The sequence below is a fragment of the Amblyomma americanum genome, chromosome 1, assembly GCF_052857255.1.
Source record: "Amblyomma americanum isolate KBUSLIRL-KWMA chromosome 1, ASM5285725v1, whole genome shotgun sequence".
NCBI lineage: Eukaryota > Metazoa > Arthropoda > Arachnida > Ixodida > Ixodidae > Amblyomma > Amblyomma americanum.
This window is the reverse complement of record NC_135497.1, coordinates 433,675,507-433,702,589: the sequence shown is the minus strand read 5'-3', so window position 1 is coordinate 433,702,589 and position 27,083 is coordinate 433,675,507. Positions and strand designations below refer to the sequence as shown.

General features: G+C 44.7%; 1 long non-coding RNA gene across 6 annotated transcripts in view; it reads left to right on the top strand.

The window, feature by feature from the left end:
• Positions 1–27,083, top strand: part of LOC144115892 (uncharacterized) — a 256,236-nt gene that overhangs the window by 3,735 nt on the left and 225,418 nt on the right. For 5 of the 6 annotated variants that reach the window (XR_013311598.1, XR_013311596.1, XR_013311593.1 and 2 more), the window contains exon 2: positions 19,062–19,166. The exons of the other annotated variant lie outside the window; for it this stretch is intronic. This is a non-coding gene — a long non-coding RNA (uncharacterized LOC144115892). The remainder of the gene's footprint in view (positions 1–19,061; positions 19,167–27,083) is intronic. 6 annotated transcript variants of the gene reach the window in all.

The window sequence follows — 27,083 nt, the reverse complement described above, 5'->3', positions numbered from 1 at the left end:
AGAGATTTTGTAATACAGTAACCTAAATGAACTCAAGTTTTTCAGTTACAAAATTCTTGAAACAATGTGTGCTCAAGTGTTTACATGAAGGCAAGAAAGAAATAAACCGGCGCAAAAAATTTAGATCTCACAATTCCTTGTTTCCTGAAAATGTAAGGCAGATAGGTCCATGTGCCACAACATTGTGCCAAATTAAGGTTCCATCACAAAATGGCATCAACCGCTATATGTAGGTGAAAACCATTTCATGCTCTGATGCTACTAGATGTGTGCACCAATAACTTATCTAGGTCTATATAATGTAGCAATGGCACTGCCTCGAGAAGAGCATTTTCCGATGCCTCCATATACCACAACCTCCTTGCAATAGGTACATAAAATTTAATTTAATCATTTTAGATGAAAGGTAAATCGGGGATTCCTGCATTGCAAATATAATATGATGTGTGAGCATGTGTGCCTTGAAGACGCAAAAGTGAGATGAGTTCCATCAGAGCATGCTACAGTCAGAAAGAACTGAAAAACAAAGCAGCAGATTCCTCTCAACAAAAGCCCTTCACCAACGGCACTGACCGCTTCTTCTGCTGTCACGGTTAGTCTGATTTAAGCCCTGGTTTTACCCGCTTCATCTGCCGCCCCATGGCGATGTCACACTAGCAGGTCTAAGCAGATTAACCAGAACACTGTGAGAATCGATCGAAGCCATTTTTTGGAGGGCATTCTTGAATGGGAATTTGCCGCCTCGTTCTCGGGTTATATCCAACTAGAGGCTGTAAAAAAGGAGGTTGGGACGAGCCAGATCACATGATAAATCAGCATCAAATGGCAATCAGGGGCCTTCTTTTGGTTCGCATGCCACACAAAAGAACATCTGCAAATGGCTGGGCCACCATCAGCAGTGAAATGACTGCACAAGGGGTTTTACCCCGTCGTAGTGCCACCACGTAGCTAGTTTATTTTGATGTTGCAGCGCTGTGTTACTTCAGTTTTGTACACCACAAAAAATCAACACTATAATGAATTTTTTGTAGTGCACTTTCTTTCTCAGTGAGCCCACACTTGGAAGTCCACCTCAACGAGGGTTAAGGCCTTCAGTTGATAATGCCTGCAATAACCTACAGTCCAATGTTAGTACAAACGTGGGTCTAAGCAATATGAAGCCGGGGGGGAGTTTTAGCAAATGTGATAGGTTGGGTGCACTCAATGAGGGCAGGCTATACAAAGCTACTGCTCTCACTTTTTATTTTTTGTAACTTCGACTGCAATATTCATTATTCTCTCTGGCACTTGCAGTCAGTCGCACTGGTCACTGTCACAACCAACGTACTATGTATCTCTTTACAGTTATGACTTTAGAGTAACAGTGCCAAAGCTTTGGTCGACCAGAAACGCAGGGTTTTTTCGGGGAAAAAATTTATGACCGGTACTCCGACTGAGCACAAATAAAAATTAAACGCAAATAATAACGTCAAGCGAAAGGAGCACAGTGGGAACACTGGTCACAGTCAGGAAAGCTAAATGTGAAAGAAGTCACAGTTCAGCCAAAACATCATCTCTCGACTCTGTCAATGATATGTCATTCCACGCCAAACATCCCAGAGTTCCAAGCCAAACATCCCAAACATCCGATTTGTTCAAAAAATACATGTAAAATTTTTATAATGTCTGAAATCTAAGCCAGATGCCGAAAAAATTTAATCATGAGTTGAGTGCAGTTTGAACAATTAGAAAGCGTGTGAAACCGGCATTGCTCTATGATCTACCGGAAATCCTCATATTTAAAAGATACATGACCAATGTTTTAATGAGATTTGCAAAGACTCTGGCTTTTGATATCATTCAGATCTTGTATTTATGAAAGGTATAATTATTTTTTAAATTTAAATAAAACGTAAAAATTCTACTATGACACTTAAAAAATACCAACTCCTTTTTGGAAATTTAGAAATAGCCATCTTGCTTCCCTAGATGTCTATTCCCCATAAAAAATGTTACAGCTCATGCAACTGAATGAGTCGAAGTCAAATAAATAGCTGAATTTGCAGAAAAGTGCGTTTGAAACCATGAAAACTCGTTCATTTCAATCTCAGGAGGTCCAAAAAAAATACTACCAGCGATGGCAAGTTTAGTAGAACAGTTTATTGCATTTCATTTCTGAAGCTTTAATCGAGGTGATTTTTGTTTAAAGAGAGAATAAAATTTTTGAAGTAGAGCTCGTCTGCCGTGAGCTGCGTCGTCATTGCGCCTCTTCAGCCCAGAGCACAGTACAGCTCTCAGAGCATTAGGCAATACAATCGGGAACGCTCATTTTAAATGTAAACCATATAGGTTATTCAAACTATCAGCCTAAGATTATTGGGTAGACGAACAGATAATCGTGGAAAAAGATTTTATTTGCGCTGCCGGGCACTCGCACCAGTGAGATTGTTATTCAGTGTGTGAATGCCACACTAAGTCACTGTTGTCAGAGACATGACAGAGATAACAGGCAATACTGCGGATGTAGTGTGTTCGCAAAACCATTTTGCTCCACCACATATCATCTGTTCTTCTCAAAGCCTCGCTGAGTGTTTGATCGAAAACAAAGCGGTATAAAATGAACTGGTATCACTGAAAACCACGCTAAAAGCAGTGAGGCGCTTAGTGTTCAGTACCTCTGGATAAAATTTTCAATGAGCGAGGACTACTTTTTAGGTACGGCCGGAGTATATGCGATTCGCCCTATGAGACGCATATCGTATCACCACATGTATTTTACTTCTCGAAGTCTCGATGAGCCGCAGCACAAAAATGTGGGAAAAGGTAAAACGAAGGGCAGGAGGCCGTCACTCAGGGTAATTGAGATTTGCAGCACGAAATATGCATGTGGTCACTGTGCTTGTGTGATGAACTACATTTTGGGCACGGATTTGAATTTTGCAAAAGGCGCCTTAGCTTTGGCAGCGTTGCCTGCTATGCAAGAAAAAGAGTATACAGAATTCACGGAGGAGGTTACTGCATGCCGGTGCCGTGGTCGCAGTATGTTTGACCACTCGAGAGCAAGGCAGCTCCACTCGATCGGACCGTGCCAGCGCCAGCGTATCTCGCGTTACCAGAAGCCGTGGTTAGGACTTCGTACCGTCACGTGCGCTCCAGGGCACAGGCTTTCCGTGATCTTATTCGGACATTAAAAGGACTGGCGTTACGATAGTGCCAGGTGATCGTTCCTTCCGCGTGGCTCAAGCGACACAGCACACTGAAAGCAATAGTTTTACTGCTCTTGGCTGCCTTATGACATAGCGGGTTCGTTTGAACTTTAACAGCGAAAACATACGCGCTTATCGCATACCACCCGCCGAATATCATGCGATACCTGCTTTCGCTTCACCCCCAAAATATGCACTATAGTGAGTGAAGGTAAACTGAATTGGTTATGTGGCCATAACTGTGTCATGACAGGAGCTGTGTTACTAAATGAAGCGTTAAGAGATGACGCAACTTTCAGCATGAAAGCTCGATTTTAAAAATGTTTTTCTCGCTCTGAACAAAAACCACCTGAATTAAAACTTCAGCAATTAAAGCAAATAAATTGTTCTACTGAATCCGCCATCATCAGTATATTAACTTGGACCTCAGGGTGAAATAAAAAGAGTTTACAAATGTTCCGAAACACACTTTTCTTCATTTTCAGTATTTTAATTCACTTCGACGCATTCAGTTTCATGAGCTGTAACAATTTTTGTGGGTAATAGAAATCTAGGTAGGCAAGAAGGCCCTTCTGAGAGGAAGTTGATATTTTTTGAAATGTCAAAATAGTACATTTTTAAATTTTATTTCAATTTAAAACTACTTATACCGTCCAAAATACACGATCTGAATCATATGAAAAACCAGAATATGTGCAAATATCATTAAATATTTTTGCGGTGCTTTCTAAAAATTTGGATTTTTGATCATTATTGAGCAGTGCCTGGTTTCACGTCTTTCTGAAATGTTCAAACTGACATCACCTCACAGGTGGTCGAAATTATTCCTGAGCCCTCCACTACGGCGCCTATTACTTCCTTTCTTCTTTCACTCCCTCCTTTATCCCTTCCCTTACGGCGCGGTTCAGGTGTCCAACGATATATGAGACAGATGCTGCGCCATTTCCTTTCCCCAAAAACCAATTATTATTATTATTATTATTATCACCTCACAAAATTTTGTTGGCAAAATTTTTGGCAGTCATGCTAATTAGAATATAATTTGTTCTCTTGGTATACTCTCTGGCTCTGTCTTGGCACATTAATGTTTGGATGGCAGCCAGAACGAATTTAGGACTGAGTAATTGAATTTTAATATTTCCTAATGCTTGATTCAAACTTCGGATCCAAATACTCAATTCAAACTCCTGACGTACACACCCAAAGGCTTGTTGCCACCGTTTTTCAAGTGAATAACAGTGTAGCAAAGCCTCTGCTATCCCTGCCAAAAATTAACTGTAGACACACGCATTTGCTAACCCGGCTGGCCATGATAACACTTGCATTTTGATGCTTGGTCATTGCTAGCTTACAAAAGCTTCACTTTTGGTGAGAGTGGCCTTGCTGTGTTTAGAATTACATAGACTTGATACAGGTAAACTTCAATCCATTGTAAGTGTCCCTATAACGCTTAAGTGGACATTTTCACAATCACAAAGACATAAAAAGGAGCAGAATTCAATATTCATAAACTGTGAATGACAGAACGCTAATAGTTTTTAATCTCTGTGTGCAGAATATTAGTTCACACTGCCATCAGTTCATATCATTCATAAGACCACAGTATTATGGGAGTACATTACAGTACCGCAACAATTACAGGGAATAAGTAACTGGTACTGCTACTGCAAACTTTCCATCAGCTGTTAGAAGCTGGAGATGCAAGACCATGCTCTAATGCTTATTCTGCTGACATGGCGACAACAGAAACAATAGTTTATCATTCACTTTGACCAAAGGGAAGCAGGACTGCTGGGTTGTGTAGTCCAATGAGCATTTCACAGAGGTATCTTCTGCAATAAATGTGCAAGCACAAGTCTTCACATACAAACACCTGAACATTGCTCATTTCAAAAGCAAAGTGTTGAATGTGTTAATGAGATCTTATATGTTCAGAAATCTCTAAGAAAGTTCTAAATCATGTACTCACTGAAGAAACGCCAGCTTTCGGAGCTTTTTGAAAGCGCAAAAAAGAGCGAGGGCCTGCAGCAGTGGTGGCAGTGACACTGCTTCTAGGGCGAGTAGTAAATCTAGCTGCTTGTAACCTGCATTAAATATGAACACGATGATGTAGGTCATCCCCTGAAAATTGCATACAATATTTTTATAACCATAAACATTTAACACAACCTAATGTAAAGAGGCCTGCTCACAGAACTTTACTGCACAGAAGTACTGTCTAGGAAGCCACAGCATTTTATTTCAAAGGCAGCATTGTAACATTTAGAATGACATCATAATATTGAACTAAAATAAATTACAGTGGCTCGACCGGAAGGGCGCGTCTATCTTTCCGGCAGCCCGTTACGCACTGGAAAGCCACCAGAAGCACTGCTGCTCTCTTTCATACTACAGCGCGGCAGCTGAGCCCACTAGGCATCACAGAGCACAGATAGGCAATAGTCTTTAATGAATGCTTTGGCCTGTTGGAAATGCGTTCCAACAGTGTACTTCATATCCTGGGCCACATTAAAGTGGAGTAGAAGACAGAGCCGGGATTCCAAGAACACTGCGAGCAAGTTGCAGCTGGGGTTGCAGCATTTATTGCCACAGCACGCTTGCATTTTTTTGCGTAAAGCGTAAGCCGCGCTAGCACCCAATGTCGTGAAGGTGCACAGCTTCAATTTTTCTAGTGTTAAACACTGCTTAGTGCACTTTTAATACACCAGAATTCAGTGCTTTCTTTATTTCCTTGATTTCTTGGGCGTATCATGTGTAGAGCACTGCATTTAAATTGAACTGCATGAGAAAAATTATGGTACAATCAGACATCTGATTCGACAATTACGCGAAAGCAGTTGGATTTACCCTCGATGATTACTTGGATGCTTTTACTCTAATGAACGTTTTTGCTACATGCTGAGGCATAACACACAACATAATAATTGCAGTGGAAGGAGTGATGCTAGTACTGCTTTGGCCGCAAAAGGTGCTAAATTTACCTAATTCCCCACATTTGAAAATAAAGAGTGTCTGCATCATCAGGCATAAATGTTAATATGCAGAGTGTTCACAATTTTGTTTTACAGACTTCTAGAAATATATCTGCACTCAGTGCTGAGTGGTGCATGCGTGTACTGTGTAATGTCCGTGCACGTTAAAGAACCCGAGGTGGTCGTAATTTCCAGAGCCTCCCACTACGGCGTCCCTCCTAGCCTGAGTCGCTTTGGAACGTCAAGCCCCATGAAGCATAAACCATAAGGTTCAAATAAAAGAAGAATGTTTCCGCTAGTAAAACTAACCGTACAAAACAAAGAACTTTTAACTTCACAGTACTTCACAAAAAATCCTGGATGATTGCAAGCGTACCTGACACCAAATAAACATGAGACGCAGTACTCATGTTTTCTCGCTTCCACGTTACGGCAGCGAGTACGGTCGATGCTCAATCAGTGCGCTGAAAGGGTCAGATATTTATAAGTTTAAAGGCATATATGTTATCTTTTCTGAAAGCTCGGTTATGAGCGATCAAACTGCCTAAATATTTCATTTTTAATTTTCTCAAATTATTTTACTTATTATGCACACATTATTCAGTAGGCCAACAGTGAATTTTGTTTTGCAAAAATGCTAACATTTGAGCAGAACAAAATTATAAACGATAACATAGCAGAGGCAGCATTTTTAAGCGCAGCTAAATTTCGCTAATTTGCCCTGACATAAGTATCTAGATATGAAAGACAAGATGCATTTAATATTCGTGTTAAATGTACAGGTGGGAAGGAATATGTCGGGCTTATTCCCGCCATTTTGAGGAAGTTTTCGCTTACTGGAAATAATTTCGAATATGACACAAGTATGAAACAAGGTCATTTTCATTTTTTTATCCACAAGTATATACCACATATCCTTCAAATTTGGATAAATAATAACCATCAAGGTGCTAAAAAAGTATACCGACTTTCATTGTTACATAATATTGGGAAGTGCAAGAAGTATTGCCCTCAATCTGGCATTTTTTTAATACAGTAGTGTTTTTCAAAAAACGAAGGAACAAACACCCCATCGCTAAATTTTCTTAAAACTCATGAAACAAGCCTCTAGAAGGAGGAAAAAAGTGTACGAATGAACGTGTTGCATTCTTTTGTTTCCAATGATGTTATCCAAGCTCAAAGTTGTAGTTTTTTCAGCACCACCCAGAGCGCCTAAATGAGGGCGTGGAAGCAGCAAACGCTCTCCACTGCTCTAAATTTTCCCCATATCCCAAGGCTGAGTCTTTTTCCATCAAGAGAGAGCATACCTATTACTTTTTGTGGACTGACAACAATCTGTAGCGTAAATAGAATTCAGTAGCACCGCTATCTATCGCTGAGTGTAGGTAAACAAAAGTTCTCAATGTAATTTTCTGACAGCACAGTCCACCTATAAGGTTGTCTTCCACTAAAAAAAGCCAACTACATAATATAAATAAACATCGAAGTATACAGCATCATTTCAAAGTCAATGTTTTTTAAAAAACATCCCAATATGTGCTTGCCACAGGAGATTTACAAATCCGCATTCTGTACAATAGGCATTTACCACAGGAATTTTGGAGGCTCTGTGATAAGCAAAAGCTTAAAGAACATTGTACATAATTTGAAACAATGCCTTCTGCAGCATAGCTATCAAGAATCTAGGATATACTAGCATAACCAATCAAAATAAATTTACAGCTGCTAAAAAAGACAGCAAAATGTATTTTAAATCAAACGCGAATTATAAAAGAAAATTAGCCACAGTATACCTGGAGTCAAACGACAAAGCGAGGGCCTGGGGACACACACAGCTTCATACGTGCACTGTGCAGTAATAGAATTACTTACAAAACTTATCTTTAGATGCATTCCTATGGGCCGCACTCCCAGTTGTTACCTGCACCCGACAATAACGGCTCTACCAAGTCTTGCTTAAGTCACAGATCAAAGCCTGTCCACAAAATGTATAAGGTATGCTTTCTCTTGATGGAAAAGTTCTGTGTTGGGATCTGGGGAAAATTTAGAGCAGCGGAGGGCGTGTTTACAGCTTCCGTCCCCTAATTTAGGCGCTCCAGCTGACGCTAAAAATTACAAGTTTGAGCTAGGATAACCTTGTTGGAAACAAAATAATGCAACATGTTCTTTCATACCTTTTTCTTCACCTCCTTTTAGAAACTTGTTTCCAGAGTTTTAAGAAGAATTAGAGATGAGGATTTTGTGCTGAGATTTTCGAAGAACACTATGTTAAGAAATGCCAAATTTAGGGCAATATTTCTTGCACTTCCCTCAATTATATAACCACGAAAGTCTGTACAACATTTTAACACATTAATGCTTATCTATTGTATAAATTTGAAGTAAACGTGCTTAATATTTGCGCAAAAAAATATTTTGAAAATGGTCTCCTTTTGAGACGTGTCGTTTTCGAAATATTTTCCTGCAAACAACTTTCTCAAAGTTCCAGAAGTAAGCCTGACATACTCCTTCTCACCTGTACATTTAGCATGCAAAATATGTCTATCATGGCTTTCACATCTAGATTCTTACGTCATCGCAAATTTGCGAAAATGAGCTGTGCTTGAAAACGCTTCCTCTCCCACGGCGTCGTTTAAAATGTTTTTATTCTGAAAAATTAGCACTTTCACAAAATGAAATTCACTGTTGGCCTACTGAATCAAGAAATCTTAAAATTTGATATATTGAGGCAGTTAGATCTCGCGTGGAATCACCCAGCTTCGTCTTGATAACTGCGGGAAATACGGGACGAGAAATATTCATCATTTTTTTCTCACAGCGCAACAAGAATGGGACACGAGACGAAACACAACACAAGCAAGCGCTGACTATCAACAAGTTTTTTACTGAAGAACGAAAGGCGTATATATACATTATCCGGGAGGGAATTAATTATCTGACTTCCCACGTGCCTTTGAGATCACTTTTGTCTTGATAAGTCTTTCATTGTCTGTATTCATCCGCATTTCGGTCAATAAAAAACACTTGATAGTCAACGCGTGTTTGTATTTGTCTTTAGTCGCGTGTCCCGTTCTTGTTGCGCTGTGAGCAAAAATAATGATTACTTCCCAACTCGCCCAAATTTCCACCTTGATGAACGGGACGCAAAAGACGGAGGCGCTCGTGTTCTCCATCTTTAGCGCTATTTTCAAGACGAACTCACGTCAACAAGCGCAACTTTCTACGCTTGTGCATGCACTGCTTGATGACTTACATGTATCGACGCAAAGTCAAGATGGAAGCACCTCTCCACTCTTCTCGCGTGATCGATCCGAACTCGCTGGTGGCCTCGCGGAGCCGCACACGCCAAATCCCTCTTCGCAGCAAACATCCTCAACCTAACACTTTCGCCACAGAGGGAAGAGTAGAAAAAGACACGATATGACTAGAAGCAGGTACAGGCAGCAGGCAAACGTCCGTGCAAACGCCTAATTGTGCCTGACATGAAGGAAAATTTTGCCCTACATCTTAACGTACCGCGGCTACATTTGCCGTGCAGGCCATGCCGCCGGCAAAGATTCCCTGCGGCTTCTGCTGCGGCTTCCAATGCCGCCGAAACCCAGCTTCTTCGGTCACGTGGCGAAAAAAAGAAAATGTTTTATTTTCTTCGCTACTTCTTTAGCAGTGCCCGCAGTTGTCCGCGCCCACGCGGCGAAAGAAAAAGAGAGGAGAATGAAACGCTGTACAGGCGAGATTGCCGGGTTGTTTCCAAGGCCACGTCGGCCCGTCGTCGCTCTCTCCGCGCAGGCTTTGCTCAGGGGCAGAAAGGAAGGACGCCAAATGTGCCTCCTTTTTTAGTGTGTGTGATTTAGGAACTTCCGCCAGCTGCTGAACACGGGCTCGTGGCTGCCATCGCTTCAGATGTCATGACATTTATAATGCCGGGAAGGCTAACTTTGTAAAATTGTCCCTAATTCGAGTAGTTCATATTAACGGGAGTCGTATTAACGAGACACAACTTGTTTTCTTCAGATGTTTCTGATGACTTGTATTTTTCAGGTAAACGCAGCTTTAGTGAAACCACGTGGCTGGCTAAACCACGCTTACGTGTTTCGAGGGGACTAAAGCAGCTCCGGTCATAATTTTTTCTTTTCTTTTTTGGGGGGCTTTAATGGTCAGTGTGCGTGTGCTGTATGGCTGAAAAAGTAAAAACACTTGCTTGCAAGCCCCCTTCAAACCCAAATACTGGTACCGAGGTTGCTCGGAAAGAAAAGGTTGCACTTACGCTGCGCAACACCCACAGGGCAAGAATAGGCAGTCCGCGTTTGTTTTGAGACACAGGCGTTGGCATAGTCCCGAGAGAATTTTCAGCCTGAGGGTCACACGGCTAAGCATGTGGATGCGCCTCAAACAGGGCTGTCAAATGGGTCCGAGCTCTAAATGCCAAAGAAAGTGAAAAAGTAGCCGAAATATAGCCAAATGGGAAAACACGTATCAGACAAATAGCCCAAAAGGATTTTCTATTGACGAGCACAACAAAATAATCACGAGCAGGAGGGCTCTCCACAACTGGTTCGTAGCGCTTCTAGTGCTCACTTTGTATTTCCGTTTTGTTCTCAAAATCGCACTCTCCATCATTCTCTTCATTTCGATGCTTAAAGCGGACCTTTTCGGTCCCAGCGCTTCGCCGCTGCGATGGGCTTGCCTCCTCTATGAATTAATCACTCTTCCTCCGACCCCTACGTTTCATTCCTTCAAACTTTGCCTCTGTGCAACGGTGCGCTGTTTATGTTTTTTTTTAAATTGAGCGACGCTGGTGGCTCGGTATTACTTCTAGGAAAGCACCGGCTCGATGTCATATCAGGAATTACAGTGAAAGAAAATTTCAGCCACAATTTCATTCTTATTGCAAAACGCATGTATAATCCCTCCCCCCCCACCCTTGAAGCACATATGTCCAGAACATACATGCACAAAAGGAACATGGACCTGAAAACGAGAAACAGGTAAAACGCTATTACAACAACTGCAGTTCAATTGCAAAGCCATAGGGGGCCCGAGGTTCTAAAGCAAATAACGCAACGCTTATATACACTGATCACATGGGCGAGTGAAACTGCGTGGAAGCTAGTTAGATTTCAAGTACTTTCTAACTAGCTCGAGTTTAACTTAGTTTTTCAGTTTATTTCGCATAATAGCCTGCCGTAAACCTGAATAATATAACACTGCTTAGGATATCGGCCACCGTTCTGTGCTTCGTGACAAAAGTAGCAAATAGATTTTTTTGGTGTAATTGCGCTCATTTCAGTAAATGAAGTTCGGCTCGATATTCGAATTCTATTATATAGATGTCATTCGATGAAACAATGTCCATGGTACACTTCTGGAAGTTACAGACACCGCAAAGCCACAGTCGGAACTGACTTTTAACGCTCCACCACGGAAGAACTGCAAATATGCGCTATTAACAGCTTCAGCTTTACACCATTACCCTACAATGTTCACAGCGCGCTCCGGCCAGTAAAGTGAGCGGCGCCAGGTAATGGCCTAAATATTGCCATTTTCGGACATTACTATATAGCTGCGAAATAAAAATAGGTGTATAAGAGTGCTCATCATTTTTAGTGCCCTGAAATATAGAATTTAAAATAGCACCACGTGACGGCCTGGCTCATCATTGCTAAAAACGGTTTCTGATTTATTTTTATGTGAAACTAGTTATCGCCCAGCATATTACAGAGGGCGCCAGGAAGATGGTTGCGTGTGCCGACGTTCGGAGAGATGCCGCTGCGTTAAAATTGATTCTATGCTATTTGATGGCTTGTGCTTCAGCTGAAAGAACGCACGTGAGCATTCTAAAACTGGTGTTTAAAACGCTATTTGAAATACAAAAACATCGGCCTGAAATTTTACGCAGTTAAAAAATGCACCCGCGGGCTCGCACGTAATAACACTGGCATTACTGGAAACGGTCCGTGCTTGTTTGAACATGATATATAATGGTGCCTATGAATCCCGTCTCGATTTCGGCTGCCTTGCTTCAGAAGAGTGCGCCAATAATACATTGGACGAACCACAAAGCGTTCTTAGAGTGAAGGTTTGACGCAGCTGTGCTAAAAAAAAAGAAATGCCTGGCTGTACTAAATAGCGGCATGTCATTGTGCAGAACCTGCAAGTATGCATAGCGGATGCTATATGTTTGGTAAAGGTGTCTAGATTGCCGCGTTATTTAAAACACCAAAACATCTTTGTTTTCCACAATTTAATTTGAAGCCTTTTCGTTAACGTCGAAGTTTTTGATCGATGTATTGGCAAGATTTGTTTCCAGCTCTGGAAATAACCTGAGAATGCCTGTCAGTACTCTCCAGCTCCTTCATTCATATTCTCCTAGCGATTTCACGCCTGTGGTACGGACCTGCGGCCGTGTATTCCGTGACAACCATTCTACAGTTCCCGGCCAGTTGATAATAAGTTTTACTCTCTTCTAGTTTTGCTGAGAACCTTCTGTGTTGAGTGCTTATACGGGCGTTCAATCATGGGCCATTCATCTCTAGGCCCTAATTTATGTCCCCAGCAAATTGGAGGCTACTCAAACTGTCACGATTGAACTCTATCTCTTGCTCTTATGCGAATCCATCGCTGTGAAGGCATCTCGAAAACTCGATGGACAGCAACAAAAAAAGATGGCGAAGCGTCGATGTACTTTTAATTCGTGTTCACTACTTTTTATGAAGACAAAGCAGTTTCTGCAACGAAGGCCAGCTCTGTTGAACTACGCTTCGATACGCTTGAACAGCGTCTCAATGTGTTGGTGACGCTCTTGTGATGTAGTTTCTTGTAAAGTTGTTCCATTGACATCAGCTTGGACGAGATTATGAAAAGCAAGGAAATATTCTTCAATATTGGTAGAAATAATCGTTACAAGAATACAGGTGGTAAAAAGACTGAAAGCAGTTAATCACATGAGAAAAAAAGCCTCATTTTGTTTTTCTAAGAAGCCGTGACGTCACGGGAGTCGTTTTTGGTCGCACAGGCTACCTTCCGCTGCGTACGCGGAAAAACGTTGGCGATAAGCGTATTACGGAAAACGTATTGCCTTTCACCGCCGTAATCTTGCCCAGAGGTGGAGGCCTCTAGGACGTTGGTGAAAACTATTGTGAAGAATACTACGGATGTAGGAACTGCAAGCTAATGAAACATGCAGCGAGATAGAGGACAAAGCCGCTAAGCAGGTACCAACTCGTCCCTTACCCCCAGAGAGGAACGCAGTGTGAAAAGATCGGGAGAGGAGCATCCATAGAAGCAGCACATTCCAAACGGGCTGCATTCCAAGTGCATTCCATCTCAGCATGGCAGCAATGGGAGAGGTGTTTTTCAGAAGAAAGGAAGGGTGCACTTCGCATTCATGATAATTCTCTCCTCCTAAATCGCTTCTTTCTCTTTTCCTTCTTGCTATACACGTTTCCATGTACCGCCACATTGCTGGCTGGGGTGATTTTTGTAGCTGGCGCTAAAATTCATCGCACCTGTGCTTTACCCTGCAGCGCTCTAACTTCCTTCATTCCCCCTTCTGCACTGGTAGCCCGAACAAAGAACAACCCACACACCACGGAAGGGCGAAGAAGGCATCTTCCTCTTCTTGTATAGCCTCTGCTGCAGACAGCGCGCGACGATCCGGAGTTTTCCTTCTCAAGAAGAATTTGAGGTGCCGTTTGTGTTCGAGACCTTTTAGTTGGAAAACAAGCAAGCCGTAAGAGATGACATACTGGTATCCGCAAGTGGTCAGTTGACAACTTGCAGAATAGTAGCACCCTCTCCAATATGGCTCACAATTTTGAAACGAAAACCCTTGTTCACATTTCCGCATTCTGCCTCAAAAAGTAAGAGCGAAAATGCTTTCCTATCTGTATGAGAGGGAAGTTGTGGAAAGGACACAATGAATAGCCAAAAGTTCTAGTGAATCCAAAATTTCAACGGACTCTCCTCGTCCTCCTCTTCGTCTCCTGTACCAACCAGCACTGGTCTGTAGCTTATCCACAATAAATACTCGCTCTCTCTCTTTTTGTGCGCAGAGCATGTCTGCGAACGTGAGGAACAGGTCGAGACAGGTGCAGTGGTGCACCATAGTACCCTTCGGCAGCTGCGCTTTACACTCGACCTCGAAAGTTGGTGGTAACATGTGGGGCTTCAGGTTCACTGATATTAGAGGGCATAACTCTCTCTTCTTTTATAAAAAGAATAAAATGGAAGGCGATTGACTCACCATCCCTCTGTTGGCAGAGCAGGAAATTAAAACGCTGTCTGTGAAGGAGAATTATCGTTTCAACTTTCAGAATGCCAGAAAAACTGACTTAGAAGAAGTTGCTTTCCGACAAACACCCTCGTTCACAGACTGGTTTTCACTTCCTGCTCCACCCATGGCTGGGGTTAGTGTGACTAAGAGAGATCAGTCAGTCGCCCACCATTGTAATCTTTTCAGAATTAGAGAGGGGTATTCACCTTAATCTGTGCTGACTTTAGCTCAAGACGGTTCCCATTCGGAATAATTTCGACCACCTGGGGACCTTTCATGTGCACTGACATCGCACAGCACACAGGCGCCTTTACTTTTCGCCTCCATTGAAACGCGGCCGCCGCGGTCGCGTTCGACCTCCGGCTGAGTCGCCGATCACCCTAACCACTGAGCCACCGCGGCGGGGTAGCACCACACCGGCGAAGTTCATTTTTGCGCTAAAGGAGAAAGTGCCCTGAGACAGTGCATATACGTCGGGACCAGTATCCCACTCCCCCCCCCCCCCCCCTTCATAGCAACAACCACCACCACCACCATCAGTTTTTGGAAAACGGGAAAACGCCTGCCCGACGAGAGGCAGAACCGGTCTGGCCGGGCTGGCGGAGGCTGACGCGCTCGGACCGGAATCTACACACGCTCCTAGGTGCCGCTGGTGTGGTCGGGGTGCGCCGAAGCCGCCGAATGCATCGATGGTCAAGCGCCGTTGGGGTCTAGAGCGTCTCGCTGTGGCCAACGTAACGTCGCTGTGCCGCGCGCACGCTTTACGTCGACGTATAAACGCGTCCTGCGTACTACTGCGAGGATCCAGCTTTACATCGCTGAGGGTGCTCACCGCTTAAGAACTTGCTTCAAGGACGCGTTCATGCAACTGCCCTCATCCGATGTGCTTTACAAACAACGTTGGTCACGGGACCATTTTAAAGCTGCAAGTAAAATAATGTGCCGCCTCGTATTTGAGAAACGAAGAAGTACAAAAAGCTTGATCCGTGCAAGTTATGATCAGCAAGTGTGGGAGGATATAAACAGCAAAGCTTCCATAAAGAGCTTTTTCTTTTTATTAGACACCTTGCGCTAACCTCCACATAGAAGATGTCTTTTTGATCATCTAGAACTGCCGCGGTTCAGAGTTTACTTCTTAAGAGAAAAGAAAACTGCTTTTTTCAGTAAAAAAAAACCGCTAGCACGGAGATATTGCGCAAGTGCAAACAATGCCGCAGTATTCCTTTGGCCTCCAACATTTCAGCCACTGAACACAAAGTTCCCTCTAGGAGAAATCCCGGAGAGCGTTGTTTCCGCCATATTTGGCACAAAAACGAAACACTGTTCTCAACACGGACAAAAAGAATAAAAAAGTGCAACTTTCACGAAACAGACTAAACGTCTCGCAGCAGGTATTTCTAGGGTGCAAGGTTATTTCATGCCCGCCGAGAAGGGGTAAAATTCGAAGTTACCCCTTCCTTACCCCTTTCTTACACCTCTTTTTTTAGAGTGTACTTTGCAGTCATCGATCGCTGGGAGTCATGCCATACTGGCACAGTGATGCAGGTATTAAGTGATGCGCCGCTGCCCTGCAGTGGGGCTTGTGCGCCCAAGGGTGCTCTTCCCGAACAACCTCTCGCGACCTATCATTAACTGAAGTGCGCCACCTGCCACGGTGGCAAGTGTTTATGTATTTATATGTATTCTTCTTCTTCTTCAGTTGTTGCCAGGAAAAATGAAAAGGAAAGTGCACGGGCCTGCCCACTGGCTCAAGCTGAGCCACAATCGCTACTACGTGCTGAAAGTAGGAGAGTATAAAGATAAGGTAGAGAGATAGGATAGAAAAGACGCGCGCTATAATGTCCCAGGGCAATCCTGCAGGCAGTGCAATACCGGGCCAACCGGTGGCAGAAGTGAAGCAACCTTCAAGCACTCCGCCACATTTTCAAAAATATGTTGGGTTCAAATGGGACCCGCATCAGATATTCTATAACCGAAAACGACGCATATTTATACGCATTTGCGCACACACGCACGCGCGCGCGCGTTTGGTTAAATACCCTTTTCCATGCATCCCAGCCCAGAAGAGCCGAGCACCTGGCCGGGGGAAATGTTGAACCAACTAGAAAACCGGTGGGTACCGGGAGGCACTGCGGATCGAACCCAGCAGCTCCCGAATGCGATGAACACACCTGCACACAAGCGCACACACGCACATATACACTTGCAGGTTGCCAAAAATTCGGTGGCGAGGTGGGCAGCATGCCGTAAAGCAGGCTTCAGACATCGGATTTTGGCGAGAGTGCGGGTAATATAATTACTGCCCTAAAAATCATCAAGAACCGTTTTCGCGCCACTGAATGGAGCGGTGCCGTTTCCCGGGAGGACACTGACAGAAGGTACACATATAATGAACATATCTGCGAATGGCTTTGTCGATAAGATTTTAAGAAAGCATATACCTCCCTGACTGGCTTTGGTGAGAGCGCCATTTTAAGACGATAACTGGCATGGAGTGCAACGAACAACAGATTCGGTTCAACACTACATGGCAGTAAGATATGTCACTTAATAGTACAGGCTTTGCTTTCGAGAACAGATGAGTGAGAGTGGGGTGCGGTAGTGAATTTTTGCATACACAAAAGGCGCCTTTCAGGCACTAGGTACTGCGTCCAGATTCAGGCGCACCAATAGAAAAGAAGATGCATATGTCCCACAGAATGCTGTACCTGTGCACGCAACCAAACCAGATGCCCGGCGACGCAGGTATGTCCGTTCGCAGGGACGCCGCTGCAGCCACCACGCGAGCCTTCCTGTCTGGGACAATAGACAGTTTTAGCTGTGCGTACGCAAGTGCTTGCGTACGCAAAGCGCTATGGCGCTGCGTGTGTTACGCTGTCCGCTCCGAAGTACAGTTTCAGCTGGCCGAGCGGTAGCATCCCTCAGGCGCACGTTGCGCCATCTAGTGGCAAGACGTCAAAACACATCAACGCTCGATTGAAGAAAATTTCATCCGTAATTACTGATAACTAGTTCGAGTGCATTGGGAGCCTTTTTTGTTAAAAGAAGAAAAACTATGCAAACCGAAGAAAATGTAAGAACTGGCTAAAAGCTAGAACACTGATTCGCCAGGTGCCATTGCTACGAGGAAAACACACTGCATTCAGTTAGGCCTAGGAGCTTAAAAATTGCCAAATTATCTGAAAAACAGGGGCTAGTTACCACTTATACCGCTGCGTGTGGGAAAGATTAGGCAAAATAAAAGTGACCCGCTACCATGTGAGCGAGCTATTGCGTCGGAGAATCCATCGGCGACATGTATTTATTCCGAAGCGGGCGAGCTGTGCGCCGCCATCTTGTCAACGTTAGCGTACGCAAGCCACGCAAGCGCCGCAACGCAAAGTCCGGTGGCTAGCGTACTCACGCAAGAAGCAATTAAGGCTTGCGCTTGCGTTCTGCGCATGCGCACGATCGTCCCCGCAAACTCCTTGCGTACGCACAGCTAAAACTGTCTATTAGCCGGACGTCCTTCCTGCGTTACAAGCATAGCACAAAGGCATTCGGCATCCGCACGCTGAATGGGGGGTTCATCTCTCCTCAATTATCGTAGCGACATGCGCAAGAATTGCGCAGTCTCTCCTTAGCTTAGTTCTCGTTTTCGTTTTCTTTTGCCATGAAATCATGCATTTCATTAGGTGAATGTACCAAATATAGTTCTTACCAACCTCCGTGGTTAGATATGACTATTAGTTTTCGAACAAATCTTTACATTGCGGAATTGCGCTAATAATATTTCTGTGTAGTTCTTAGAATCTTGTGACTATGTGAAGTTTTTCCATGAATTTTTTACACAAGAACATAGTTCACAAAGAAAGATTGGGCTACAATTGAATTTCTGATTTCCACTTCAACATGGTACAAAAAAATATTGTATAGACAGAAACGATCTTAATCAACATTCAAAGTTAGGCGCTTACAATTTAAGGAAAGGAAGTAAAGTTAAATAGTACAAAACAGAGTTCTTAAAATAGTCTATACCACCAGGTGGACACAGAGTTAAAATAATTACCGTTGCCAGTCTGTAAAATAAAAGTAAATTAATTAAACTCTCATCTATCGCAGTTAGCGCTGGTATGTGCAGTGATATATTAATGGCGGTCGTATGGCAATAGCACTCAGTTTTCAGGATTCTGCAAGCAGGCCTACCATCCGTGATACCCGTCTCCAAATTCAAAACTTTGTGCGCGTAATCACAGATGCAAGGCAATGATGATCGGCACGAAATTTCTCGCTAGAATGGCTCAGCTTTTTGGTATGCCATTCTCTGGATTTCACAAGCCCAAAAATGACTCAAACAGGTATGGGGATTGCTACTTACTCTACGAAATTTGCAAACGAAACGCTTCAAGCTATAACATGCACTGTACCGCGGGAAGAATCTGCGCGGATCATAACCGGTGACTGCATCTTTGTGCAGTTTGAACCAGAAATTTGGTGGTGGATATTTCAGTACCTGATATTGGTAGGCATAGCGTAGCTTGTAAATAATGTAAAGAATGTTCTCCTTCTTCGTTCCTTTCATTTCGCCTTCTCTTTGTTATTCTTCTGAACCAACGCCGTCTGCCTTTTTCCTATTTGTTCCCTTTATGGCAGGTGCGTTGTGTCGGTTGAGCCAATGAGGAGGAGTTTGGAAGACCAGAAGAGAATGGAACTCCACTAGGCTTTTCCTGACAGACCGCGGCTGCACTGTGACTAAAGGTAATATTTTAAAGACATAGCGTTACGGGCCCCGTTAAGCGGAAATTCCAGCGTCGCCGCCGCTGTCGTCGAAGTCATCCTCGACATCATCGGCGGCGTGAGCCAAATATCCCCAGAGAAGCATTCTAAGTGGCCCTCCTAATTCATGTGCTGGCAACATGCCCACTGGAGTGTGGGCAAACTGCTCACCGTGGCAGGTGCAAGTAAATTAATGACTTATCGCGAGAGGTTGTTCGGGAAGAGGAACTTCCGTGTCACAAGCCCCACCGGTAGCTGTGTTTGAAACAGCCACCGGCCGCAGCAGTGGCACATCGATTAACCGCTTCAATACTGCCAGGACTGGTATGAGGGCTCCCAGGGATGTAAAAATGTTAAGTGGAGAGTGAAGAATTCTGCAAAAATGGGCATTAACCCATTAACACTATCGCACCACAGCCTTAATGCGGTGCCTAATTGCTCCTAGTTTTTTTTATTTGCATGACGAGTAAAGGAGAGGTTGGTGCTGCATAGCGGCTACGGCAACTCTTTTTCACCAATTCATTGCAACCACTTGGTCCAAAAAAGTACAGTTCAATATAACATAAAACAAACACAAACAGTACACTACATATAAAACAAAGTACAAGCGTCAATAAATGTAACAAAAGTGAGAGAACAAAAAGTTCTTGGTTGCTAAGAGAAGAGTGCACAACTGAATATATACAAGAGATATGAATAAACAACTACAGAACAACAAGAAATTAGCTCTTTCCCACTACACACAGCAAGAGTAAATACCAATGCTATTACAACACTCACTCACCAAAAACAGAAGAAAAGAACAAAAAGAAATTTGTTTGCAGCAAACACAACAAAAGCAAATAACAAACATCTTGAAGCACTTCCACACAGAGGGGTAAGAGCTGCAATTCTACAAAGCTAGTACGTGCCAAGGTTGCCGATCTCCTCAAGGAATGTTATCAATGCCACAAATGGTCGCTGTTGCAGTTGACATGTTCGCCACGGGAGTAAGAGCTTCTGTAGACTTTTGGGTCTTTTATCAAGAGCGCTCAAGTCTCTCTTCTATCGCGACTTGAGGTTGCTGTGTACTTGGCAATCGACATCCTCTTTTTCTTGACCACACGCACACTGTGGGCTGTCTGCGCGGCCAATTCTATCAAGAAAGTGCTTTATGTAAGCCTTTCCTAAACACATGCGGTGAAGGAGCGTTTATAAACTTCTGCTGAAAGATAAAGGAATATTAAACCTCAGCAACGGATCAATGAAATGCAGATTAGAACCTGTATGGTTTGGTTCAAACCACATCTTTTCGCTCATTTCATTGCGCATGATGCGTTATCGAGAGGCGCAATGCGCCTCTCGATAACGGAAGCCCATAGGTGAGGGCATTGGAGTGTGCTTGCCTAGCCGCTGCATCCGCCTCAGTGTCTCCAGGAATCATGCAATGTCCGGGCATATACTGGAAAGCTATAATATGCTGTTTTTGGTATAATGGAATCGGAATTGAAAAATTGGTAGCCTTGGAAATTGGAGAATCGATGAGGAGTACGCAATGTTTTGATAAATGAGTGCATTGTGAACTCTGAGCAGAGATGACGAAGAACACCACCAAGACGTACCTGCAAGCATGCGTGCCACGGAAACAACGGAGTTCACCTGGCCTCGATAGGTTTTATATCATGAGCCCAATAGAGTTGTCTGTCAAGAACTTCACCCAGATAACGGTGCTGCTTAACAGACGCTAAAAATTGAGCATTGAGGCAGAGACAGAAATCCTTCATATTCTTACTAGTAAAAGGCAGAACGGCTGTTTTTGCCGGAGAGATCATCATCCCTCTCGTTTTTTAAAAGCAGTCGATTGTATTTAGGCCCTCTTGCAAGGTAGACGTGATAAGGCCTGCAGTTCTGCCGGAGACCCAAATACACACATCAGCGGTGTATAACGAACAGTGTAAGCCCCAAGGGAGCTTTCGCGGCTAATCCGCATCCCGCAGTTAAACAAATTGCTGATGGCCTAGCTCTGTTAGGCCAGGATATACGTAGCGAAATCGCGGCGACTTGAGGATCGGAAGAGTTCATATATGAAAGCCGAGCATTCACAAAATGCCTCTTTATTCACGAGAAAAGCTTGAGCCGTTGTGGCGGAGTTAGTCTCCGCCTCAAACGCCTAAGGCTCTGGTGTGATTCCCAGCCTTGACACAGGTTTTTTTTATTCAGTCAGTGTGCGGTGATTTCAGTGCCTCCCATAGAACGCTACACCGAATACGTTGGTCAGCGGTTAAGCGCGTAAGGGCGGGTAAGGGTAAGGGTGACGAGGCGCACGGTGTGACGTCGTGCCAGATGGCGCGGCGCGAGTGCGGCGTCCGCCCAGCTGCGGCGTTTGCTAGGCAACGGCTCATGGCCTGTCTCTGTGCCTCCTCGGAGCACCGCCACAGCGAAATCGCAAGTTCGTGGCCAATGTAGCTTTCGCTACGAAAGAAAAGTGCTTAGCACACTGCCCTGCAGTACTTCTTGCATTAGGCTATGTTCCGCGCATTTTCCTTTACTTGACTGCATGCATTTTTTGCTGCCATCTAAAAAGTGGGAAATCCAACTTAGCGTTTTCCCACTCACACCGAGGCCTAGCAAACTTGAGAGGACATGAATATGACTTACAGTATCGAATGCACGCTTGATATAAAAATACTGCGACGGTCATTACGCCTTTGCTACGCTCATGCTCTATCCATGTTGCTAGATCTATAATTGCATCCATAGTCCATCTGCGTCTACGAAATCTAATCATAAACTCAGAAAAGACTCCTGTTTCGTCACAGCACCACTGAAGCCTGGCGTCTATCAACTTCTCCATCACTTTGCATAAGGAGCTCGTCAGGCTCCCTGGGCGAAATTAGTCGAGAAGCAAAGGGATATATAGATCTTGAAAACGGAAATGACTCGCGCAATCTGCCATGACTGGGGAACAAATTCATTGACCCACACATTAATAAATATCCCCAAAAATACTGCAGTGCCCTTGGGCCCAAGATTTTGAAGCGTTCCATAAGAAATGGCATCACGCCCATCAGCCGTCTTCGGACAACACAAGGCAAGAGCAATTTTATGTTCACCAATTTTGAATACAGAATCCAAATAGGCCTGTTGCGCATCGAAGGAAGCACTAACATTTTGCTGCGCATACGTAGCTGAGTTTTTACATTCCTCGCAGTCCAATGAAACGCCAGCACGAGAAATCAGTCGACGAAACTTATCAGCCAGGTCTGTTTATACTTTTCCGTGCCATTGCAAGAGCTCTGAAGGCGTTATTTTTAGAAACGGGCCTGCTTGAGGAGCGGACCTTCATCCATATCCTAGGTCTTGGAGTGTGAGGGGTGAGTGTTCCTAATTGGTGCAGACGTTTACGCATTGAAGAAATAATGTTCTAAGCCTCACGATACGATTCTAAAGACCCGGATTGATTTTAAGACCTTTCCGCTTTTCTTCGTAGTGCCCTCAGTCGCCCATACTCTCCATCAATACTTGTGAACCCGTCAGGTATTGCAACTTTCTTGGTACAACGACTCAGGCATCTTGCACTAGAGAAGTGAAGCCTTCAAAACTATTGTCCGTGGAAACGTTTTGAGTTTTGTTGCGACAAAAAGCTTCCCAATTGGTAAGTTTGGATATACGTTGGGAACCCTGACATTGTAAGCTAGGATGATTTACCTATATCGGATAGTGATCATACCTTCGCCCGTTAAAGGAAACGCAGATTCTCGGCCAGTGGCCGCGGCAGTCGTCGGCAGTCAAGGACTCCAAGGCACTGCTCGGAGTTTGAGCACTTCTGGCCTGCACGATAAGCTGTTACTTTGCATAGTGAGTTTAATTTCCTGCAACTGCCTTTTCGCCTTCATCTTTTTCTCTCCTCACCCCTTCCCCCCCCCCCCCCCCCCGTGAAAGATAGCAAACCGGCTATTGGTCTGGCTAACCTTCCGGCATTTCTTCCTCCTCTTCTTCCCCGTGTCTCAATGTCCGTGGCCCACCCCACGTCAGACACCAGATCTTGAGTGAACAGAGTCAGATCTAAACAGCTCGAATAACGAAAACCGCGAAGAAGGGTCGGAGAACCGTCGTCCAGAACAAATAAGTTACATTTCTCCGCGGCGCACTCAGCGACCCTTCCACGGGTGTCACAGCGGTCACTACTCCAAGCAGTAATATGAGCGTAAAAAGGACCCTGAGGAGAAATTGAATTTGGCTTTAATTGTGACAATACCAGCTCCTGATCACAAAAACTTCACTCTTAATGAAAACGAAGCTCTTCTAAGGTAGAAAATAGCAATAACCAAAATACAGGTATCGCCGTCACAGGCCAATCTTGCAAGTACAAGCGTGATGACGTCATAGGAGAAGAGACACCACCTTGGAGGAATTTTCCTTACTCTATAAAGCCGCGAATATAGAAGGTTGACAAAATAAGGTAAGTTTTGTTTTGAAACCGATAGAGCACTTTTATCACATAATAAAGACAGACCCAAGAAAACCTGAATGTTGGAAGCAAAGAAAACCGATGCTTGGTGGTGCCACAGGCGACCAGGAGAGTTTCGGTTTTTTATGGCGCTTCGCGTCTATGAGCTTTGCGTACCCCGTGGTTTTGTTCTTGACGCGCCTCGATTTACAAGCGCCGAAAAGCAGAGGAACTCCAAGTGCTGCTTCAAGTGCTAGTTAATTTTTGAAGGAGCCTGTTAAGGATGGTCAGATGATCGCCACGGTCGATGAAAAACTATGATGGCGCGATCGTCGGTGATCGTTCAAGGCAGATAGCAGTATAAAGAGCACTTGTGTCTTCGTACACTTGCCCGGCGAAACGTTCCCGGCTGTGTCAGTCAACTTCGAACTACTTAACTGAAATCGTTTATTAGGGACGGGATACAAGATACAAGGCAGTTAAGAAAAATTGCTGATGGCCTAGCTCTGTTAGGCCAAGATATCTGTAGCGAAAGCTCGGAGATTTCTACATCCTAAGAGTGCATTCATTAGATGCGCTTTTATTCTTGCTGAAAGCTTGAGCCATAGTGGCGGAGAGGTAGCGTCTCCGCCACAAACGCCCAAGGCCCTGGTTAGATTCTGTGCCTCGCCACAGGCTTTTTTTTTCAATGCCTGTGCGCGGGGATTCGGTCCATGGCTCCCATAGATACTGCCACCGAATACGTTGGTTAGCGGTTAAGCGCAGGCTCTGTTAAGGCGCGTTTATACTCCAGCATAACGCGCGCGCGCGCGCGCTGTACGCCGACGTCACGTGCGCCAAAGCGAGACCCTCTATACTCCAACTGCGCTTGACCGCCGACGCGTTCGGCGGCTTCGGCGCACTCTGACCGCACTGATGAAGGCTTGGAGCACTCCTTTATTTCGCGCCGAGTGCGCCAGCCGCCGCCAGTCCGGCCAGACTGGTTCGGCTCCGCGGCGAGGCGCGCGTTGTGGCCCCATGTCCTTCCTCGGAGCATCGCCACGGCGAAATAGCAAGTTCGCGGCCAGTAAAGCTTTCTCTTTAAAAGAGATTTGAAACCTGCAGAGAGCGTGACTCCGCTCTCCTCCAATTCGTTCGTTTGCGGCTCCATTCAATAGCTTCGGAAGTTGGGCGGAGTGTTCTCTTCCATCTCTCGGCTAATTTAATTCATTCAAAGCACACATCTGAAGGTACATGCAAGTGGGCGAGAGAACCCGATCCAGTGGGCCCCGTTCCTCCGGAAACGCGCGGAACCCGTTGAAGCGACGTGCGTCAGTTTTACTTTCAAGCCGCAACTTAATACGCGAGCGCCCTTGTGCACGCATCTCATTTTTGCGGCAAAAAAAATAAGCTGGCCCTTGCAACCCTGAGAAGCCTCCTCGACGCCGCCTGCTGCACAGTGCAACAGCGCCTTTCAAGGGATCACAATCCATTCGCCCCAAAGCATCGGCCAGCCTCCAATTAGCGCGACGTGCCGACCTTGTCCCCGCCCCTCGAGACTGCCCGCACTGAGGTTAAGATATTTAATTAGCAAGGGCTGCTCACGGCGGAAGGGGGAAACAACCCGCCGGCGCCTAACCTAAGCGTGCTCCCTCAAAAGCATCGCACGCTCTGTAAGGCTGAGGTCGCTGAAATGCAGGCCGGAGTTTTTGCGAGAACTTCGTTGGCGGGTTTGGGAGCGGTATTCATCGTAACGCTGGCAAGACGCCGGTGCAATCCTAAACGAAGCGACCCCCGATAGATGCCTTCAACCTGGATCGGCGGTAGCTTTCATGTCGGCTGCTGCTAGACCGCACCGCTAGCCGCCAGAAATCATGGAGTCTGCGTTTACGCCACGTTTCACGTCACTTCGTCCTATAAAGTCACAACAGTGCGCCGTGACGTCATAAGAGTCCCCGAGATTGAACCGGAGAGGCGTGAAAAACTTTTTCAAATTTCTTTGAAATAAATGCATCTTTCGTTCCCGGACAAGCGGCAACAAAGCTATGGATTGCCGAACTATCAGGTTTTGCTAACAAATAAACATTGATAGAGCTCTCCTCACTGCTCCTTTAAAATCACCGCGAATCTGTAAACGAGAGCACGCTATTTTAAAGATCAATAGAGCACCAATAGAGACGAGACAAGGCGCTTGCAAGTAAATACTAATAACAGTAACGCAGACCTTACCAAAGGACACTTTGAAATCAATGATCTCAGGAACATCAGAATCACTGGACTGGATCAGGTAGGAGGGTAGGTCTTTCCTCACACACAACATCGCTCTACTCAAACCAGATGGCCATGATGATTGTTGACACATAGTTCGAGAGACGGAAATCTTCACCAAGACGGGCTTCCGGTATTCACCACACAGGAAAATTGTTTTGCTCAAGAATTCTACGAAAGTCTGCACTTTTTGCTCGTAAGCGGTTTGAATTCCACTGAAAAACGGCGACATTTTGATGGCGGTTATTGATAAAAAGTTTATCCAATGAAGGACCTAGGAAGTTGAGCCAGCAAAACCTTCCCTCTGGCAGGATGTTTGCTTGCGGAGTTGCCTGGGTGAAGTAACACGGACACTTGAGCGAGTTGGTACATCATTTTAAAACTTTGGAAAGCGCTGCTACGGAGGACACCAAGAGAAAGAAAAGCGCTTGTACTTCGTTTTCTTTCTCTAGGTGTCCCCAGTAGCAGCGCTTTCGAAATTTTTAAAACTAGGTGAAGTCTTAATTGGTGAGTGGAGCCTCTAAATATTTCTCATTCTCGTACTCCAAGAGGCATGCCAGCAACGACAATAGCTTTCATTATAGCTTGAGTGAAATGGGGAACCTCTTTATTGGAGGATGTTTTCCGCTCTACCCTTGAAACTCCGCCCACCAGACAAGGGGCTTTCGTGAGCTAATTCTACAGGTTGGGTAGGAGTTTTCCGCGATAGCGGTACCAGTTGCACTTGGTGAAATGCCGTAGTTGTCTCGGTGAAGCCTTGGTGAGTGAAGCCTCTAGACACCAGCGACCTTCCCACCGTACCCTCCTAGCTATACTTATAATAAACTGCACAACTCCAACCAAAATTTTAACTTTAACCCAACGTTTCGAAGCCGACTCGGCTCCTTCAACAGGGGTGACTAAGGGTGGTAGCTAGGCGTCTTTATGTATGGAGGAGAGCCCAAGGCATTGTCACCGAGATAAAGAACCCAAGGCATTGTCTACAAAATTCCATGCGCCGACTGCGACGCAAGCTACATCGGCGAAACCAAAAATTTCAAAGAAAGAATTCGGCAACATAAAAACGACGTCCGCAAATTCGCAAGAGAACCCAATCCAGTAGCCGAACGTTCCGAGGACTCCGACCATAGAATCAACTTCGAAGAAACCTGCATCCTCGGAACCGAAACAAATTACCACAAAAGGCTCCTTCAGGAATCCTGGCATATCCAAACCACCCCGAA